The following is a 16,232-nucleotide window of genomic DNA, read 5'->3' as shown; positions in this document are numbered from 1 at the left end:
GAGAACCATTTAGTTCTGCTCATTTGGGGGAGCATAAACACCGTTAATTTAGCCTGGTGTTTTATACTTGTATCTGGAATATAGAATACTGAGAAATACTATTGTTTCATCTTAGATCTAAGAAAATTCAGAGGGCTTAAAGAGAACAAACAGCAGTGAGTAGAAAAACTGACATAGCTTTGGATGGGAAAACTAAGATCTAGTGCTTTGCTGTTTACGTCACTTGTAACTTGAATGATTCAGGGGAGGTGAAAACCTACATCTGCCTGCTCTCTTATGTACTTTCTCCTCCCTCCCTTACTGCCTCTCTGATCTGCCTCTTTTTTCACTTTCCCCTGAAACTTTTAGTGCTGGTTTCTAATACATTTAGGTCTTGGTGTAAGTGGGCAGTGTATAGATGGTGTATAGTGGCTCATAGTGGCTCACATCTGTAGGCTCTGACATGTAGGAGGAGGAGAAAAACTAACAGAAGTGGTCCTGGACAGTCTGTGTGGAGGTCTCACCAAGAGAAGAAACCACTAATAAAATCTTTCTTATCGGTTTATAGTATTTTTGAGGCTTGTCTGCATTTCTTGCAAAATGTGAATTACAGCGGCTGCTCTGAAAGTAATGCCTCCTATTTTATTATGTTGAACCACAACATCAGAGGTGCATGTTGGTGGTATGGCAGTAGAGATTGAACCTTTCCACCAATATTCCATTACATTTTGTTGCTGTGTAACAGGTGGCAGCTAAGGGGCAGTCTGATGCAATGGTATCTGACATGGAAGTGCATATGAGGCAAAGGTGTGGAACTGAAAACTGCAGAAAAAAACGGCCCCCATTGATGTTAATTGATGCTTGCTGAATGTTTATGGAGATCAAACAGTGGATGTCAGCAAAATGAGGTGGTAGGTGGTGCATTTCAGTAGTGAAATACAAGCAACATTTTGGACAGCTGTGCACAGCCATCACACCATGAAATTCTTGGACTCGATGAACCTTATGGATCCCTTCCAACTCAGGATACACTATCATTCTATTACATATATAGTGTTGTATAAAATCCAGCTAAATAAATAAATACTGTTGTTGTGCTCTTTGTATCTGTTGTAGTTTCCGTGGAAATAAATAGGAGGCATTCCTTTCAGAGCAGCCAACATAAATAAAGCGTATATACATTTTATTGCATCAAATGTTATACAGAGTACCGTCAGATTTGGTACACTGTGTCACTGTCTTTGAGATGTTTGTAGTTTGAATATATCATTCACTTTTATTTGACTTTCAGCTCAAAGCATCTGATGCACACTTGGATTTGGTGCATGCATTCTCCTGTCTTGCAAAGGACATATGGTAGGTGTGGGAAGGCTGCGGGAGTTTGCTAGGGAAATCAGAGACTGGGAGGAGGCAAGGACTGCTGGGAAGAAACTTGGAGATGCTGCCAGCTGTCTGGGAGGAATCTGAAAGGCAGTGAGTGGAGGGATTGGAGAAGCTGCAGACAATAGATGTAAGGCAGCAATATGCTTAAGAAGGTTGGTGAGCAAATCCTGTTCTCAGCCCCACACTGTTTAACTTATAAACATGATTTCTAAGATGTATTTGCAATATTTTTGCCATTCTATGAATACACCAAAAGAATGTAGTGGTTTTTATTGCATGGTAAGGTTTGTTTTGGTGGTTTTTTTTTTTTTGGTGTTTTGTTTGTTTGTTTTTGTTGTTATTTTGAGGTTTTGTTTGTGTACATTGTTTGCTTGTGGTTTAGTAATCCTTCAAATGGAGCCATTTGGCTTCGTGTCTCTGATACATTTCGGATAGCATTAGGGGCTGGGTTCTTCTTTCAACTGTGCAGGGAGGCTGTGGTGATTCGTCCGTAATTTAGGCTTTATTTAGTAAGATAGGTTGAATGTGAGCCTAGCAAGGTGAGGGGTTGGTGTTTGTTTTTTTTTTTTTTGGGGGGGGTAGGAGGGGAGGGGAGGGAAGAGGGGAGAAATTAATGATATATAAGTGTAGTTTAGTATTATAGTGTGTTCTTACTGTTCTCATGCAAGCCCCTTTGATGTTCTGTTTTTCTAGGCCACTGGTTCTTCTGTAAGGTCCTTTACGCTTTAACATACTTTCCCTACATAGCAATCCTCTATTTTTGCAACTCCATTTCTTACACTGAAAACATGAAAATAATGTGGCCTTTCCTTATGAAAGCAGCCACAAGTTTTTAGGATGGCTGCAGCTTGCCCATGTTCCACTCAGCAGTTTGTACCATTCCAGGCATCGATGTGTCTCTCCAAAGTTACAAAGCCTCCCATCTCTTTCAGAGTCAGTCACTGTGGTTCACAGCTCCTGTAGCACTGGGCCTTTTCTGAAGCTGCCTGGCCCCTTCAGTACAGGTATTGCCACTTCACCTCTTGTGTGCTGTGGCCATTGGTGCTGTTCTTCTCAGCGCTGAAGCCTTTCAGTGAGCCTACCAGTTTATTTCAGACTCAGATTTTGGTGCTGGAATAATGAAGATATATAGAGGTAACTCAGCTGCTGCTGAGTGGGCAGCCACTGATGAAACTGCTTTCTGTTTGCTCAGCACTTACAGCAGTTTCTGAACGAAGAGGGTAAAGAAAGCATAGGAATGACGGGAATCTGGTGAAGAAATAACTAATGAGCGCTGAATGCTGAAGTTTGAGGTGTAGATAGAAATAGTCTTTTCTGCTGAAGAAAAGAGAGAAAACTGTAAACGTAAAATCAAAACCCTTGGGCAAGACAAGTGAATGCAAAAGAAGAAGGAGAAATAAACTTTGAAAAACATATCTGGTGGAGAAAAAATTGAGCTCTGTAACTACAAGCTGCTATTCAAGAAAGAAAGAATGAATGTTAATGTTACATGTTACACTAATGTTAGAGTTTGTTGTGGAAGAAAAGAGCATCTGATAAGTGAAGGAAAATTAGCACCAAGTGGAACAGGTTCATAGCAGTAGGTGTGCACATTCTGTCCCCAAATCTTTATCTTTTACCTGTATTTGTGGACCATAGCATGTTCTGAATGTCCTTCATTTTGAGACTGACCAGAACTGGATTGAGAATAGGTGGGAGAACGGTTTTGTGGCCTCACTGTGGTTGAGGTTTGCCCCACACTATTGTTTTTGTCAGAAAATATATCCTGTACATTTTTTGAGCTGTACCTAATACTGCCTACCAGCTGCTGAAGAAACAAATAGGACTGAGTTTGTCTTTGGAACTAATGAAATGTGGGGGAACTGATGTGAAAGTTATTGAGTGGAAGTCTCACCTGTGAGGTTTCTTCTCCACATTGTAGTTGTGTGAAAGTACGGTAGTCATTTGTACTGATGAAATCTCATTCCTTTTCCATGTTTATTACAAGCTAGTGCACATTTTTATACACAGTAGTAACCAGCACTTTATTTTGATGGCCTGTTAGCTAAATGCAAATAACAAAAATTCAAGCAAAAGTAAAGTCCATCCAAATTCTGAGGAAGCAGTTTGCTTTTCCAAAGTTTCTCTTTGTTGCCTTTATTTGACTTTTCTTTGGTTTTTTTAATTTTTTTTTAATAATCATCCAGTAAATTTGTATTGTATATTGATACACTATTAAAAAGGAAATAATGTGGAGTTTATGTGCAAGCTACCAGGAACTATATAAGCAAGTTTGAAATTAGTTGCATTCTAAAAGGGATCCCCACTACCTCTTCTCAACTATAAAAGACTATATTTGGCTGTACATGTGGCTGAGTTTTCCTGCCAGTGATCTTTAAGTAATTTAGTGATATGAATTCACATTTGAGGATAACGAATGTAATTTATGGTGGTTACCAGCAATGAGGAATGTCGCTGACAAGGAGGAAAGCCAGATGCCATTAGTTAAGTTCTCTTCTGTCTTTGTTTCTCATTGCATCTGGAGATTTTCTTAAGATAGATCATCTTTTATGTCCTACAGGATATGAGAACAAACATGTAATTGCTGTTCAGAATGAACAGTTGTACTAAATGGCCTAATGCAGTTTCCCTCAATTTTTTTGTAATTCAATCTGAATATAATTTAGCCCTCATAAAGATATTAGTGCCAAGGGACGTATGTTAAAGGTTGTGAGGAGCACTTAGGATCATTTTAATCAGAGATGGGTTAGTTCCATTAAACAACTGAATTAATCTTCCTGCCAAGACACAACATAATCTGCTACATGCAGATGTATGTATGGTGTTCCATGACCAGCAAGTCTAATGAGTTCTCTCTTTTTCTTTTTAACTTAATAGATGCTTACTCCTTGTTCCTTGCCCTGCTGTGCCCTGTCTGTCTCCCAGTCTCTTGGATTGGGCAAAAAGCCACGAGTGCTGCCTCTGGATTGGAAATGCTGGGCACTACTTCCCCTCGGAGTGTGCGGTTCTTTCTTTTAATGGAGTCCTTTATGTGTTGCCTATCCTACATCTGCCTGCCAGCTTTCACAGAATGTGCAGATGGATAGCACAGCTTTTTATTAAAATTGGTTGAAGTTGGCTGTGGGCCGTAAAGGTGTCAGGATAGAGAACTGAGTAATAACACAGTTACATATGCCTGATTTCCTTAGGAAGCTAACTAAAAATAGTATTACACATTCATATTTATGTACAAGCCCAGAAGATAATGTCTTAAATCATCTAGTAAGCCCTATTTGCAGACAACAAAAATGAGTAAGTTGTCACTTCTGTATTTGTCAATTTATAAAAGATTATAGATGATATTTTCAATCTAGGTAGTAAATGTCTGTGTAGCCTCACAGTTATTTTTTTTTACCAAAATATACTCTATTGTTTCTCTTGCCCCTTTTTTTTGCCCTCCTGTCCATCTCTTTGTCCATCTTTTTGTCTGTCTTTCATAGATGATAACCATTTTGTTGTAGTTGACAACCTGTAACCTGGTTTGTATAGTAAAAACATTAATGAATGATCTGCGTGTGCAGAAATTATATAAAAATTAAAATATGTGAAGAACATGTAGGAAATAGTAAAACACATCCCATAGGGAATGTATTGCCCTGTTATTATTATTTTTTTTATAAGTAATACTTAGGTATTTAGGGTGGGTAGCATACTCTCCCTGTCAAGTAGTGCTTTGCCAAGGGGACTGAGCTTCACTGAATTGCGATGAAAGTCTCCCTAAGACAGCATGTCTGAGCAGCACAGCGAGAAAGAAAATACTGCAGCTAGATTGCACCACTCCCTGTTTGTTTTGCCCAAATCCAGGGCCTCTACGTGTGCATGTACCTGCTTTGTTGCCAGCATGGATGCAGACAGTTTCTGTGTGAGCAGATGGTTACGTTTCCACTTAATTAGATTTTTTGTCTAATTTCTTCTATTAAATACCTGCTAGTTAACAAGTAATAGAAGATTGGTGTCTTCAAGAGCAGCTCTACATGTATGATGTAGCACTTATTAGGACTAAAAATAACTAAATATTGTGTCAGAGACTTATTTCTAAGCATATTTTCTAAGAATATTACCTGCATTTTGCTATTACAATTTTCCTGTGTTGTCAGTGTCTATGGTATAATACTAACAGCATAGCTGGCTCTGCTCTGCGCCGAGTGGATGGGTCCTCAAAATAGTCAAAAGGCTCCTGTAGATGAAGTAAAGCAATCTTGCAGCTGCCTACAATGTTCTGCATAAGCAAGCATGGTTTTTAGTGGAACAAAACTAACAGTGCTGCTCCTTATATAAGGAAGAACTGGAGATGGGACCAACAGCTTAGCTACTTGATTTATCTGATAAACACACAGTTGTAGAAAGAGAGCACATGTTAATGGGTTTGCATATACAGCGCTGAACTGTGCTGACAGCTTCACGGGTTCTGTTGTTTGTTGTAGACGGAGTGACAGTAGGCAATCATTTGGGTATCTCAGTTGGAATTGAGACTTGATTTACTTGGTGTTTATGCAGAATAAGGATCTGTGTAGTTACTTAATGGCATAGGATGTTTTATCACGTAGAGACGAGTACTTCAGGCATTTTGGAGAACTGTGTCATTTATTGTGTGTCTGGAAAGCTGAAAACCACATAGCTTCTATTGCTTAAAACCCAGAGTTGATGTTCTGTCTCAGAAATACAGAGCACAAAATACTTGGTCTTGAATATCTTATTGCACTCAATAAGAAGAAAATGCATATATTCCTTCATTTTGAATACAATAAATAGATAATCCAGCATGAAATCAACTATACAGACTTTTTTCAGGGTTGTGTGTGCAATGGAAATAGGAAAATTTGCTTAGCAGGAAACCAAAAAAAAAGGACCACGTTTAGAAAGTAAGTGTAGTGGTCAACTATGATGTATAGTTTCTGTTGTTTAATTTTTTTTCGATGAACCAAATAGAGTATCACATTTCTTGAACATGTTATGAAACAGATGGGCAGTGAGCATTCTCTGTGTGAATTGTTATAAGTGGTGCATTCAAAAAATATAAACATTTAGAAATTGAAAACTTGAAATATAGGAAATGTCAGGAGTTAAAGCTGCCTTTCAGACTTAATTTATCTTGTTCTTGCTCTTCGCCTCCTGTTATATGAATTCCATAACCAGGCTTTTTCCTTCCTTAGTCAGTGCTGGTGCTCATGTTCACTTAATGGATAGCTTTTCAGCATTTTTTTCTCATCCGTTGTTCACTGTAAGGCCCAGGCCTTGCTCTTGCTATCCAAATCATGCTCCAACATAAGTTGTGCAGAGTGCTCCTGGATTCAGATGTTTCTCATAGACTTTTAGAAGCTTAATGAGAACTCATTTTTCTGCATACTTAGCACTATCTACCAGTTCATGTTCTTAGCAGTGCTGCTGCTGATAGTTGAGGGTTGCAGCTCTTGATTACTCTGCCACTCTTCTAGTCAGACCTTGAGACGTGTTGGACATGTGGCAGTGCACCTAAGATTGCCTCTGTAAAGTTTTTGTCAGCAAAGAATCTCTCTTTGGAGGTGGAGGAAGTACTTTCTGCCATCATGTAAAACTGTTTTCTCTTCTTACAGTCTACACCTTGTTTTGTTCCCATCAGAGAAAGGAGCCTTTATGTGTGTCTTGCACTGTGGACAGGCAGGGAGACGGGAGCTTCCACGAAGGGTGGAGCAAGAGGGATTGAGGGAAGAAACAGGAGGTAGAAATGGGAACATATGTGACTCACTCCACTGGGAATATACAGAAGTAGATCCCTAAGTTCAATTATGTTTAGCTATAACAATTCAGGAGCAATAGCGAAACGAGTAATTGCAGTCCTCTACCTAGCTATTACCTTGCAGGATCCTCAAATGAAAAATGAATGTATGTGCTGCTGGGGAGGAAATAATCAATAGGGAGCAGCTGATGAGCAAGGTTAGCTTTGCTTTTCTCTTCGGTTCTGGTGTGTCAATAGATAGGAGCCAAACCAAAAGCTCAAATTTGTTTGTAAAGATTTATGAGTGCCTGGGCACATACCAAAATAATTATGAGGAAGGGCTGACCTGGGACTGCTCAGCTTGGAGAGCACTGAGAGGGGATCTTATAAACAATTTTTGCTTGAATCAAGTTGTGCTTGTTAGTTCATTTTGAGTCAGAGCCTTTTATGAAAGATTTCATTTCTCATTGTTTAAGTAATACTTTTTAATAAAAACCTCTAAGGTCTTAAGAGCAATACGTATGTGCATGTGCTTATTTGGCAATTTAAACAAATTAGCTTCAACATTTTATTTATCTGTGACACCAGCCTCAGTGAGGAGCACATTTGTCTGAAAATAAAGTATGTATCTTTGATGTTGTGTCCAACCTCATGTGATAGACAAGGCAGTGCTGACAGGCTGCTTTCAGAAATTTATCTTCAAAGGGTTCTTGAATTCAGAAAGCCAGCAAAGACCAGATAAATGAAAATGACCAGATTTGGTCATTTACAGGTTGTGTATCAATACCCCCATGTGGCTGATACCATTAAGGCAGAGTACGCATAGAAAGACTGCTTGAAGAGAATGTCACAGAGGTGGTTTATGAAGGTAGTTTATCTCTGGCATGCAAGTAACACCTGAATTCTTGAAAACTGCATGTTAACTGTGAACTATGTATTAACAGTTTCTTATTCCAGAATCCCTTTCCTGATTTGTGCCATAACTGACAACAACAAGAGCTTCCATTCTGTAGTTGTAGAATGACAGTGTTTGGTTCAGTTGGACTTTTCCTCTGTTCTGGTGAGAATGTTTCTTGGTTTCCTTTCTTAATATTTCCTATAGAGAAAACAATAATTTCCATATGGGGTGGGCTGCCCAGGGAGGTGGTGGAGTCACTGAATCTGGAGGTTCAAGAAACATTTAGACGATGTACTCAGGGAGATGGTTTAGTGGAAAATAAAGGTCATTTGAGGACAGTTGGACTGGATGATCTTGGAGGTCTTTTCCAACCCTGATGATTCTATATTTCTATGATAGGGTGTAGGTGGAGAGAGGAAGGAAGGAAAGCCAGAATGCAGAGGAGTGTCCAGAAATCTTGGTTATCCCCCAGTGCTGACCCTGTTCCTGGTAACAAAACCAGTAGAATGGAAGTTATATGTTGCAATGTATTCTTCCTTCTTGAAAGCATCTCTATTGTGAAACAGGTGTCTCGACTGCAGTAATGCAGGCCTCTAAGTGAAGACCTTTCCAGCTTTTGTTAGCCTATTGTTGGAGCATTTAAGAAAAGAATGCACTGTGATATGTCAGTTAGCTGTCAGCTCAGGAGCCCTTCTGCAGCATCCTCTTGTGTACTTCAGGGTTCAGAGCAAAGTGGATGAATGTTCTTCTCTCTAGAGTGTCTGATAAGTCAAGGGGAACACTCTTGAATTTATGTCCTGAAGCGTGACACTTACATTTCTAGCATAGCATTCATATCTGTAAATGTTATTAGCTTCAGAGTATTCCATCTGCCTGAACTGTGCTGTATTTATTTAGTTCAAATAGAAAATATGTCCATGTAATTATTATGATGTGCATTAGGAAAGTGATTTTGAAACTATGTGAAAATAGGGGATATTAAATGGAGTTGTGAAATGACCCCTATGGGCTCTGTAAATTGACAAAAACTTTCTGGCCAGTCATACTGGTATTGGTGCAGCATACTGGTACATGTTTACTCTGTGTATGAACCAAGAATACAGTGGGATAAATCTTAGATGTTACTTAGGTGTTTCTGCTTATAAATGAAAACAAATCCAGGTTGTTTCCATTTAATTTACTTTTAGATTTTTACGCATTATTAATTTTCCTTAAAACAACAGTCTTTCAATAGTATGCTTTACTTTAGAACAGAACTTCATATTCTGTTGCCCTTTTATTAAAAATGTGTATGGCTTGGCAGGGTCTGATTAGTAACATTTATTTATGGTATTACAGAGTACCAAAAAAAATCAGTTTTCTCTACTTTATGGAAAATAACTTCAGATATTAAACTTTTTCATAGTATTTATTACTGGTATATACAGCCTTAAAATATTTTAGTAATAACAAAAGAAAATAATGAGCTGTAATTCAAAATATTTTTGTCAGGTTGCTAAAGTTTAGCTCCTTCTGGAGAGAAGAATTGCAGGGAGAATAATGAGATAATGTTTATCTGTATAATCTTTAACGTTTCAGCCTGTGTGTTGAAGGAATTTGTTTCTTCGTATTTGCATTCTAGATTTCAGTGCAGCATTTTCTTAAAAGCAGAAATAGGTCCTGAAAGATTTTCCTGGCACTAAGAAGAGCCATGACAGTCTTTAAATATAGTGAGCCATGTAATGGGGCTACTTGGCAGCACCAGGAGAATGAGTCAGTCAGTTGGTAGTCCAGCACCCTGTCCTGAGCAGTCATTTCAGCTTTGCACTGCTGTTCTACTCAGTGGAGAGTGGCCAGGAGCAAAGCTTTTAACTGCAGCAAGAGAAAGGGCAGCTTTTTGTCATTTGACTTTTAAATCGTTGCAGCTTGTCCTTACTGGGATGATGTTAAAAATGAGTTAATATTAAAATGCTTGATGAGAAGTGCAAAATAACTTTTTTTTTTTTTTTTTCTTTCCCCTTCATTTGCTGCAGTTTGCTCCCTGTGGGCTCTGTTCCTCCTGCTGTTCCTATACGTTGCAGACATTTGTCGTAATTTTCCTCTTGAGCTGCCTTTGTATGATTCATGTGAAAATCAAAACAGCATGCCCTCCCCGAGCTGTTTGTTTGTTTTAACTTCATGTACTGTTGTTCCTCAGAGCTAATAGACCTGTGGGAATTCAAGCAAGATGAAAAAGAGTTTGCCTAACAAGAGGATTTTGCCATTTAAATTGAAAAATCTTCTTGAACTGACTCCAAGATCTAATGCTAGTCCCATTAAAAAACCCCAAGGAGTTGAGAGCATCTTTCTCCAACACCTAAATGTTTTAGGATGTTTTGGTCTTGGAAAAAGATGAAAATTGGTCAAAGTACTAAAGACAGGAAGAGAGCAATCCAGATATTCTTAACTGATTTTACTAATAATGCTGACATCTCCCTGTGTAACAATACTGCCACAACATATGTTTTTATGGTTTAAAAATAGAACTATTTCCACTCTCCTGGCATAGTCACTCATGCTGTTGATTACTGTAGATAAAAAACAACAGCCTATTCTCTAGCTGCAGTATCTCAGAATTATGGAAGAATATCAGTTCATTTGGTGCAAATTAAAATTAGCAGGGGATTACTGTTTAATTGTGCAGTACTGATTGTAGTACAGGAAGAATTTCAAAGGTGCAGTGAAAGAAATGAGGTTCTAAACAGCAGGGTTTGTACTTTGAAAACAGGCATAGTTAGAGGTCTTGTGTGATGCTATTTAAGCATTTCATTTCCAAAGCCGTGGCTTCTCTATACTAATGATGAAAGTTTAACCTTTCTTACTGTTATCCCACAGCATTTTTCATGGCTGTAATTTACAAGAAGCGATTTCCTTATGGGAAACCAAGGAAAAGCGTTTGGAAGATTTACGCTCTCTGCTGTACCTATTCTGAATAGCTGTCTGCTTCAATAAAAAGCTAAAAATGAAGTGTCAAACTGTTAACAGAAATTTTGATTTTGCAAAATGTATTTTCTAGTTGATAGCGGCATAAATGTTTAGATACACATCTATTTGCTTGTTCTGAAAAGGGTGTTACGATCATTGAAGTTACATTCCAAAGAACATCTCTCAAATTTAAACAAAACCTAGAATGAGCTAGTAAAAAATGGGAAGTAATTTAGTGGAATCATAGAATGGCCTGGGTTGAAAAGGACAATGTCATCTAGTTTCAACCTCCCTGCTGGGAGGGTCGCCGACCACTAGACCAGGCTGCCCAGAGCCACATCCCATATGGGGAATGTATCTTAATCCTTATTCAAGTAAGGATATAGGAAACTTACCTTTCAAGGTGTCAGCAGAAACAATTGTGCTTGATTAAAAAAAGAAACATATATATTTGAAACACTGTACAAGCACAATTAAAATTTAAAACAATGTATGACATGCTCTATTTTGCAAGGAATTAGGAATTTCAAAGAAATGTACAGAAAGTGTTAGAAATGTCTGATTGGATAAAGGAAGCTATTTTTTAAGAATGGCAAGAAAGGAAGAGTATAAATGTATTCCTGGAATTCCTTAAGGAGGAAGGTGCAATAACTATTGCTGAACTGCTGCTTGTCACATTTTCCTTTAGAATTGTAGAACTAAAGATTTAATTTTATTGGCTTTGTTCATAGAGTAAACTTTTCTGTTCTTTTGAATTGCATTTGGTTTCTTCGCTCTGTTCTGTTAATGAAAATGCCTTCTGCACTTTGTAGAAGAAGCCAGTGTTGACACAAACTGGTTGGATGGTTGGCCAGCAACTTGCCTTACTTACTTGATTTGCTTTCAACTTTTTTTAAAGCATTGGTCCCAAATAAATGGGAGAACACCCTGTGGCCTAAGCCTAGGACAAGCAAAACTCCCAGGCTACTCTGTCTTTTAAAAACAAAAAAAATGGTTATTGGATTATCTTCTTTTGGCCCTTTACTTTTCTTCCCATTCATCTTCCATTTCATCTTGCATAGAGATCTGCTGCACCTCTGACTGGGAAGAGCAAAGTGTAAGTTTCTTGCAGAACAGACCTTTGGCAGTCCAGAGGAGCTGGTGGGATAATTTTATTTGCAGACTATTGGAAGTGAAAAGATTTTTGTTACCAAGCAGCAGTCCCTGACATTAAAGCTGTGCTAGCACCTGTATTTCTAAACTTCCTTCATGTAGCATGGAACAAGAACAGCTTAGAATCTTGCTTAGACTTTTCTCTGTTCTGTTATTCTGCATTCTGTTCTCATTTGCACCTTACCTTGAATTTCTGGCAAGATCACAGACTTTTCTTCCTGCATCTCTTTTTTGCAGGAGACCTTTATGAGGTTATGCTCTGGAGCCCTTTTGCAGAGCCACGAGTAATTGCCTGCAGCAGCAGGATGGAATTTCCTGGAGAAATATCCAGGATGCAGCTGCTAGTGTAGCATCTACTCTGAATTTGTTCCAAATACAGTTACCTGCTGTTGTTTGGCACCTTCAAGCTGTCTCAGAAATTTATTTTCTACTGACCTGTACCTGTTTACTAGATTAATTTTTCTGTCCCTTCTCCCCACCCCCCACCTCTTTTAAGTTGAGGCTTGAGGACTTGTGAAATGGATGTGTTCTGTGTTTCAGTATGAAGAACGGAATCTTCTGGCTGATTTTCTACCCCATAAGGACTAGGCAGTGTTTAGAGATTCTCCAAATGTTTTATTAGCTAGGAAGACGTGATCAAAAACAACATTCAGAGACTGTTGGTGTTGGAAAGGATTGTGGAAAGAGGTACCAGGGTGCATGCTTGTGTGGAATGGGACATGGAGAAGGAGGAAGAATGATAAAATACATGCTTGGTTGAAACAGGAGGGTAACGATGGATGATCACTGGTGATGCTCCTTAGACAGACTTATTTGTACTTGGAGTAGGGGAAATATCCGTTGCAGAAGGAGTTACTTTTGAAGAGTTTCCTCACATAATCTTTTTCAGTTTTAGTTTTGTTTACTGAGGCTCAAGTAACAGCAGGATCCTGATAGAAGGTCAACATACCAAAGCATAAGAGAAAAATTATTTTTTCCAATATTGTGATAATTTGTCCACTTTCCAAAATAATGCGCATATATGAATATCTTTTAGTTAAGATTAATCATCTCCTTGAAAACTGAAGAGTCCTTTAGATGGAGGATAGCGGCTGCGTGGACATCAGAATTCACCAGTGAACTTGAGAATGCGAATGCTTGCAGGAGTCACAGAGGCAAACTACAGAGCAGATATTCCATCACAAGACCATGCTTAAGGGTCCTCCTTTAGCCTAAGTAGAAATCAAATAGTAATGATAATACCGGTTTATCTTTTAATTTAAATTCGATCAATTTTTACCAATAAATGATGCAAAGTTTTTGACTCCTTAGAAACAATGAAAGCTTGAGATAAGTGTGTGTACATTCAGTTCTCTGTGCAGTGGTCTGTTGTTTCATGTGCTTTTATTGCTAAGTTCCTTCCCGTATGAACAGAAGATAGTTGAGACTTGGGAGTGACAGTGATGAAATGAGAAAGTGGGAGATAAAATGAGAAAAAGGGAATTAGATTACATGAATACAGTGAGCACTAGGGAGCTTGGATTGCTGTTAATTGTCATTTACACAAATGGTCAGTATTAGCTGCTTTCATAAGCCTCTATGTATTGTTTGCTGATGTATTCGTTTTTCACCTCTTTGAAAATTCTGTGCAATTTATAAGCTACACAGGTTATATGTAGCTGGTAAAAACTTGCATTCACATCCTTCTTATTCCAGGAAATCTGAAGTTAGCTTTAAAAAGTCTGTTGGTGGTGGTGTTATTATTATTTTTTTTCTTGTAATAATCCAGTAAGGTAAATTATCTTCGTGAAAGAAAGGAAAGGGGGGGGGGGAGTTAATAAAAATATTTTGCAAGCTCCTGTTTCTTTTTTTTTTTTTTTTTTTTCCATCCTGTTGCATATTAAATGTACTCTCTTTCTGTGATGGCTTGAAGGGAACAATTGTCCACTTCATTGTATTTGTTTTACTTTATGACAACAAACCCACTCTTCAGCTGAACTTTCTTACAGTGATTTTGAAAACAACTTTTCTTCTTTTTGCTAGATTATTAAGGCCACCTTGGAATCAGAAGTGAAGAAAGTGGAGGTTTGGAAGGGATGCCCTCTGTCAGTAAAGTCATGATTCCTCTGACACTAGTGTCCCAAACCTGGACAAAAATGTAAACATGAACTATCACAACAAAAAAAATGTGATCCTGTTAGATTTTCAGGGAATTACAGAACAGATTTCTGTTGTGTTCTTATCTTGCATTTCAAAAATGCTGAGGAGGTCAGCATGGGCTGCATATATAGTTACTTTATGTAGCTGTTTGCATAGCGTCAGCAAAACAGAAAGTGGAAACTCACCCAGTGGTGGATTCACGCAGAAAAGCAGACATTTTTATCTGTACTTTGGTCCCTTGCAGAGCTCATCTTTTTTCTTCTGTGAAGTTGATGATGACGTTTCTGAGCACGAGACTTCCCTTGATCTCAGCAATCCAGGGACATCTGCTGTGCTTTCTGTGTCTGAGGGTGCTGTGGTATTGTTTGTTTCTTGGCATGTCTGAAAGATTTCCTGGTTTTAGACTTAACTGTTATCCTGTCACAAAATGGAGCTTTATATTCTGACTGCCCTAGCCTCTCAGATCTGTGCTGACTTGCAGGATATTTTGAGGCTTAAGCACTAAGGTGTCCTGGATCTTCAACTACGCAGTCTTTCTGGAGCATTTACTGTATGGGTTTGTGATATCATAGAACGTCTCAGGTTGGAAGGGATAATCCAATTCCAACTCCCTGTCATTGGCAGGGCTGCCACCCAGCAGCTCAGGTCAGTTTATACTTTTAAAGTATTTTAGAACATCAGTGCTACTTAGATAATAGTTACAAATACACACAGATTAGGCAAAACTGTGTACCCTCAATTGTTTTCTCTTCTGGATTATGACTTCGAATTATAAGGGGGATCCAGGTTTTTTTTCTGTGGGAGCGTTCATAGTCATCCCTTCTTCATCTCAGATGGTCCCAAAATCTTCCTCTTGCCTTACACGCTTTCAGTCCCTGGACTCATTTTCTTTACACAGATAAAGCAGATTTTTCAGCCATTCTCATTAGTCCTTCAAACATTTTGTCAAGTGCAGATGTTTTCATTTTACTTTGCATCGCTTTAGTGTGGACAGGATCTCTTACAGACTGCTATATGAACCTTGAGGCTATATGGCCTGCTCACAGCAAGAAACAATAATTCTTCTAAGAAGTTTAAATTTTTAAATAAGTCAATACAGCAAGGTTAGGAAGCCCAGGAAGCTATTTATTCAGACTCACATTTATTATTGCGGGTGTTGGGTAAGTTGTGCTTGTGGATAAGTTGGATGTAAATTCCGTGAGTCTCAGCCTTTTCCCTCAACCGTAATGCCAACCTTCTCTATATCATGCTGAAGAAAAGCCAACACCGGAAATGCCACTTGCTCTTGACACACGGGTGCCATTGAATATGGTGTAATGTACCCAAAGCCAAGGCACCACAGCACATAGCAAATCTTTGAGAGACGAGACTCTCAAAAATTGTTTATCTTTCTTCAATCCTCCTGGTATTTTGAACCAAATATAGGACTGTGAACTTGCAGAATTTCTTTCTGTATTCAGTAGGGCAAAATATTTTGGGGCATCTCTTGTCAGTGTTGGTGAAAAGTGATTATATCTCAAAAGGACTTCAAAAACAGGTTGTTTTCTCCTTATTTATATAGGAACAGTTTGGTGTCCAGTTTTGGAGGGTTTCCTCTACATATGTCAAAGAAATATAAGATAGAGGAGGAAGAAAAAAGGCCATCAAAATTTTTAAAAAACAAACACAACAAAAACAAAACTTGGAAAGCTGTTTTCAGTATGCTTGTGCTTGTACTGAGGATGAATGATTTTCTGCTTTGAAGTCAGACAGATTAGAGACAGTGTCAAGTTTGGAATGTTGAAAAACAAAAAACAAAGATGATTTTTCAAAGTCTTATACCTTTGAGCTAGATTCATCTTGCTAGTATTTGTGTTGCAGAAATAAGTCAAGAATGGAACCACCTCTGTTTTCTATATTTTCTGCAATTTTGTGCATCTTCAAATAGAATGATTGGAACTGCCCTTTTTTTAGGTGAGTCCATATTGCAGAAAAATGAATTTTAAAACTTTTTTTGTTTGGTAT

The 16,232-nt window shown here is 38.3% G+C and overlaps 1 protein-coding gene and 1 long non-coding RNA gene across 2 annotated transcripts in view; one reads left to right on the top strand and one right to left on the bottom strand.

Moving 5' to 3' along the window:
- The window catches only part of CCNY (cyclin Y), a 115,281-nt gene that overhangs the window by 36,921 nt on the left and 62,128 nt on the right, over positions 1-16,232 (top strand). The gene's annotated exons all lie outside the window — the stretch shown is intronic.
- LOC146544083 (uncharacterized) lies at positions 12,684-14,597 on the bottom strand. Its single transcript, XR_014884087.1, has 2 exons — positions 14,414-14,597; positions 12,684-13,300 (listed from the first exon to the last, which is right to left on the bottom strand). It is a non-coding gene; the product is annotated as an uncharacterized LOC146544083 (long non-coding RNA).

This window comes from Meleagris gallopavo, chromosome 6, assembly GCF_905368555.1.
Source record: "Meleagris gallopavo chromosome 6, MGAL_WU_HG_1.1, whole genome shotgun sequence".
Classification (NCBI taxonomy): Eukaryota; Metazoa; Chordata; class Aves; order Galliformes; family Phasianidae; genus Meleagris; species Meleagris gallopavo.
The sequence above is the reverse complement of the archived record's forward strand: the minus strand, read 5'-3'. Positions and strand labels throughout refer to the sequence as shown.